Raw genomic sequence first — 6333 nt, forward strand, 5'->3', positions numbered from 1 at the left:
TGTGCTGAAATAGCCAGCAGAAAATATAGGGTTGTGACAGCTTACTGAAAAAAACCTAATCAGCTGTTCTATGAATAGTTCAATATAACCATTGTATTAAGAAATGTAAGTAAGCTAGAGGATAAAGGTAGTTCCTTTATGGTCATTTCCCTCTTTTGCAACCTAAGGAGGAAAAAAACCCCAAAACAACTTCAGAAGCCTTTTTTTCCTGTTTCTCTCTCTTACAGTAGAAATACAATTCTGGTCTACTTTGTTTTTTCTTAAAAACACTGGACCACATTCTTCGCTGCACTTGGCTTCTGTGGGGGCAGAGGGCATCATGGAGCCTGTTACTGATTGCTTTCCCGAAGCCAGACTATGATGTAGTTTAGAGCCACCTAAGGGCCAGCTGGTTTCTAAGGCATCTGCCAGTTGAGCATATCTATAGCTTGAGCATAATGTGCTGCAGCCAATCCTTCTCCCAGACCCTCTTCAGCCCTGCTCCAGGGACTGTGGGAAAGGAAACAGGAACCCACTACGCTGCTTCTACACCTTATAGGGACTCCCTGATGAATGGTGTCTCCAGCAGGGGAGTTAAAACTGGATTCCATCCCCTTTGTACCACAAGAGAGGCTCAGAGGAAGCTGAGCATGTCCGAGAATCTAGCCCACCATCTCCAAGTGCTGTTAGCACTATGACATCACAAATGCCAAGAGTGAAAGCTGAACAACTGAGAGGAGTTTTCACTGTTTGAAAGCTTTTGGTTTCTGTTAATGCCTATTTAACTCAACCACCTGAAAACACCAGAGAAAAGCTCTGTAAGAGTCAACAGTTCTGCCCCTTTAGAGAGGACACTGACTCCAGGTCTACCAAGGAGACCTCAAGCAAAACCAGGGAAGTGGAGATTCAATATTGCCAAGGTAAAGAGAAAAAACAAGAAGGGGGGAATGGTGTGGGGGACTCGTAAGTCTCCTTTAGACACCACAAAAGTAGCAGGAAACGAAATTGTTTCCCCCTTTTGCAGACACTTGCAATCTGGGCAGTAAGGGGATTTCTAGTGTGCTTGCGGCAGGTTTTAGAACAACACTAATGTTTGCTGTTCCTATGGTTATTTTGAATGTTTGAGCTCTAGTCCAAACAGAAACAAGCCAAAAACAAACGTAACAATCTCTCTCTGATTCCCATGGCTGGCCTGGTAGGATATGTCAGAGCACATGGACATTTCTATATTTTCAGCTGTATTTGTGGTCTTTCCTCCCTCTGCCCCGATTCTAAAGTAACAAAAAGGCCCTTCACAACCTAGTCCCTTCCTGCATTCACGCCCTCTTTGCGCAGCACCAGGAGCTCAGCCCCAGTTTGAGCTTGTCTCCCCTGTCCACCTCAATGCCTTCTTTCAGGCGATGCTTGAACTCCACCTGCCACCCTTCTCTTTCAAATCCACTTCCTTCAGGGCTCAAACTGCTAACAAAATAAGTCAAAAGTCTTTTATTGCTTGCAAGACGTATGTCCTCGCTTTTCCAGTCAGTTCTCTTCTTCCTTTAACTGTGAGCCGTTTGGGTGAGGGATACGTTCTTTATCTGTACTGAAAAGTACCATGCACGGCTCTGGCGTTATCCAAATAATTAGCAATAATAAAAAGTTAAGGTTGCCGTGAATATGGTGTTCTGTTTACTATACTCTACTTTTCCAATCAGTTAGGCCAGTACAGTGACTCAAGGAAAACCAGAACCCCATTCACAACAGCCGAGTTTGTCATTTTATTTTTCCCTGGTAAATTAAAGAGGCAGTGTAGTCTAGCAGTTAACACAGGCCTTAGGAGCCCCTGGGTTCCATTTCTCCCATACTTGCTGTCACCCTGAGCAAGTCACTTAGGCCAAGCTTTTCCAAAGTGACAAGGGATTTTGGGTGCCTTGCTTCCTGGGTTTCCAACTTGAGACACTAAAGGGGCCTGGTTTTCAGGAAGTCCTGGGCACGCCTTTCAAACCTCTCAAATTGGTTCCCTCAAAACAGAGGTACACACACATTAAAAAATCACCAATCGCTTTGGAAAAACCTTGGTTTTAACTTCTGTACCTCATTTTCCACCCCACCTGTAAAACAGGGATAATAAAAACCTACCTCATCAGGGTGGTGTGAGACTGAAACCACTAAGCATACCTGGAGGTTCTCAGATGGAAGGCATTATAGGAATGCTAGTCATTATTATTATACTGTGTGCTCACCGCTCAGGATTCCAGTTGGCTTAATTAGAGACTCAGGTGAACATGAGAGGTTAAATATGGAACAAGGCTTGGGTAAGATGGGAAGCAGGCCAGTTTTGGTTAACGTGCCTAGCTGGGATTCTGTAATACTAATTATGCCTGAACTCAGGTAAATAGTAATGGCCATGGCTGCTTCCATCACTAAGCTTTCTTAATCAGCATTAATAACTGGTTTTACATGGGAGCATAAATCTGCTTTGGGCATGTTATTTTTCTGCAGTAAAAGACACCAATGCTTTAAATGGTTATTGCTTATAACAACTGAAGTTGTGCTAACCAAGCACGGGCTGAAATGCTTTGCTGAACCAGGACCTAAAATTGTAAGCTTTCTGTGGCAGATACACCGTGCTTTTACTGTACATACAACTCCTAGCATAATAGGGCCCTGATAGTTGAGTAGGGCTCCTAAATGCCACTGCAATGCAAATAATAAAGTTATGTGAAGTCCCTAGTTTTAGTGGCTACTCCAGTTTCAGTTAGGTAGGTGATAGTGAAATCTAAAGCATCCCATTTTGGTGACAAGAATCTTGGTAGACTAGAACTACAGCTTTGCACATACAAGATAAACAAAAACCTGCTTGTGTTTTACTTAAAGGCAAAAGAAGACAACCCATCCATAGTGAATGTGCCTCCTGGCATTTTTCTTTGCTATTCCAACAAACTGGTTGAGCACTCTATGAGAAAGGAAGAAGCCAGCTGATTAGTTCAGGGAAAGTGGTTCTTAGATGTACACAACAGAACATAGACGCCAAACATGTTGCTACCTGGCTTCAAATCTACAACTCACGTTGATTCGGTCCCTTAACGAGAGCGTTAAGGTATGTCTACACAGCATTTTGGAGCGAGCGTCCCATCCTGCGTTGAGAGACTCAGTCTAGCAGGGCTTATGCTGATGCTCTAAAAACAGCTTTATGGACCGCACTTTGAAGATGCAGTTGAGGCTGGAGCTCGGGCTCTGAAACCCCCCCACTCCCCCAGTATTTCAGAGCCCGAGCTCCTGCCTGAGACACAACTTCAAAGCGCCATCCAGACAGCTATTTTAGAGCGTGAGCCGCGCTAGCCTGAGTCTGTCCGCCCGAGCTGGGACTCCAAAATGCTGTGCAGACGTACCTTCAGAGGCTAAGACAGTCTCTCATTTTTTGCACGTGTGTATTTTCTAATAAACCATTCTGCCCAAATGTTTTCCGTCTCTTCTCCAGGCAGACTTACTTGCCTTCCATACGCTGATTGCTTCTGCTTGGGCCTATGTTAACTATCCAGGCCACACTTGCATCCATTCTCCTGGTAGCAGTGCTGGTTTGTGGCAGCCTATTAGACCCTGCCATGTTCAAATGGAATGCGAAAGAGCTTATGAAGTCCAGACGTTTGTTTAGGCCCAAGCTCAAATTCTTCATTATATATCATCAGAGCAGAAGGATGATCCGGGGTCAGGGGATTAGCCTAGGACTTGGGGGATCTGTGTTCAATTCCCTGCTCTGCCACAGATTTGTTGTATGTAAGTCACTTGGGCACCTAACAACCATTGAGTTCATGGGGAGCTAGGTGCCTAAAATACCTGTGAGGATCTGGGCCTTAGTCTCTTTTGTGCCTTATTTCCCTATCTGTGAAATGTGAATAACAGCATCTCTCTCTATCTCATAAGGGTGTTGAGGATAAATATATTAAAGATGCTCAGGAAATATCAAAGGGGGGGCAGATAACTACTATAGAGAGAAAAAAATGGGGGGGAGGGAGAGGGGAAAAAAATCCAGCCTCAAACCTAAGACATCAGAGAGGAGAGAGAATGTAAGTAAGAGGCTAACAATTATTATACTTATGTGATCTATTTAAACCATACGCTTTTAGAGGCAGGGACTTTTTGTTTTGGTATGTATCTCACCTAATGCAACGGTTCCCCAATTCCTGTTTGTATCACTACTGTGAGACAATAAATAAGACCGACTTTGGAAGGGGAAGTTTTCGGTGGAGAGGGATGGGCTGATACAGATCTTAAGGGGAAGAGAATTCTAGGTGCTAAGGCCTATCAGAAAGACAATCTCAGATTGACCTAGGTAGGGCTTGTAGGATCCCTAGAAACAAGGTGGAATCAGAGTGCAAATATTCATAAGGATGAGGCTCAAGGAAGAGCTGTCACGATAGCCATGGCCTACACTATGAAGTGAGGGGTTATTTTGAGGCATGCATCAGAAATTAAATGATCAGATTGCTAGCTGTTCGGGGCAGTGACTGCCTTTTGGTTCTGTATTTGTACAGCACCTGCCACCATGGAGTCCTGGTCTATGCTTGGAGTGACTGCAATACAAGTAATAATATTTGGTAATGCTGATATTGCCTTAGATTTCATACACTCCATCCATGTGGAAAAAAACAAACCTCATTGCCAAAGGAGGAATGGTTTAAAAATGTACCAGTGTCTAGTGGACTCCGACGTTCACCGTTATTTCAGCCTTTCGTCAATGAACACAAGACTTGGAAATCGAATCTGGAAGTACCATAGCAGAACCATGCCCCTTGACATTCTGGGTCGAAAGCCCCTACAGAAGCATTCATGTGTTTCGGTACATTGAAAGATTCTAGCTATCCTGGTCTTCAGGATGTGCTGAGCAGTTGCCCTCTGGATATCAGGCCTCTTACAGATGGTTCACGTTGGGCACCGGGGAAAAGAAGCACCCACAAATCATTAATCAGTCACTTAGAGTCTTGGTCTCTGTCGTTCAAATTCAAGATTTCAAAAAAAGATGGAAAGGCAATAATGGTCTGCGGTACTGTAGCACTGGTAACACTAGCCAATGGCTCTGCACTGAGACATCAGCTCATTGAGGGCTCTGATACTGCCCTGTAGGTGCTATGGAGCAGAGGCACTGGTGCCACAGGAAGCCAGCCGTTCACTCAACCATGCATTGGGCAAAGGCTCACGCTCTAGCAACACAACTAATCACAGTCAGGGAGGCACATGGGCAACAGCATGGGATAATGGATACAGAACTGGGATAATGGATACAGAACTGGACTAAGACTCAGGAGATCACTGTTCTATCCCCAGCTCTGCTGCTGACCTGCTGAGAGACCTTGGGCAAGTCATTTCATTGCTTTGCCTCTGATTCCCCTCTGACAGTCTCATCTAACGTAGAAGGGGGGAGGGATAGCTCAGTGGTTTGAGCATTGGCCTGCTAAACCCAGGGTTGTGAGTTCAATCCTCGAAGGGGCCACTTAGGGATCTGGGGCAAAATCAGTACTTGGTCCTGCTAGTGAAGGCAGCGGGCTGGACTCGATGACCGTCCCTTCCAGTTCTAGGAGATAGGATATCTTCATTTTAAAAAAAAAAACCCTCAAGCAGGGACTGTCTCTGTTTATGGACAAGGGATTATTTAATCTTCCACCCTCATTCTGGACAGCCAGCAGTAACTCTTACCATACACCAAGCACATGGCAAATCTGGAATTTCTACATTAAAAAAAACAAAGCCCTAACAGATTTCCTGCCCTTCCTATAAGTTTTGCTAAACATTCCAATCAACGCACCCAACGTGATACCTCACTTTTCTAATAGATCGTTCTGCCCGAATATTTTCTGTCTCGTCTCCAGGCAGACTTATTTGCCTTCCATGCGCTGATCGCTTCTGCATCTGTACACGCCAGTACAATGCAATTCGTGGAAGCCAGAACCCAGCATTAATTATCATCAAAGTCTATAACCAACTACCCATGAACCACGTCTGCTCTGCAGTGTTCGGTCACGTTATGGACAGTCAAGTGAACTCTCAAGTTAGCCAAGCTCTAGCGAGAGCAGATGCACTGCAAAATAGCATCCCGCACAGAGTGGTTGCATGAGCACAGCTCATCAGCAGCTAACTTGAACTGTAGCCTACTCCCCCAACTGGCCAGCAGCTGGCCCACTCGAGTGAAAAGCACCACCACTCTCGAGGGAAGGGGTTTTGTGTGTGGACCAGACTCAAGTTAGGGGCAATGCTCGAGCTGGAACTCGGGTTAACTGCGGTGAAGACGAGCCCTTTGTCTGAGCTCCGGGGGGTATGGCTGGTTGATTAGGATGAAGGGTGGAGATGTGGTGGAAGGGAGGTAGGTGAAGTGGAGAA

This window comes from Emys orbicularis, chromosome 17, assembly GCF_028017835.1.
Source record: "Emys orbicularis isolate rEmyOrb1 chromosome 17, rEmyOrb1.hap1, whole genome shotgun sequence".
In the NCBI taxonomy this organism is placed as follows: domain Eukaryota; kingdom Metazoa; phylum Chordata; order Testudines; family Emydidae; genus Emys; species Emys orbicularis.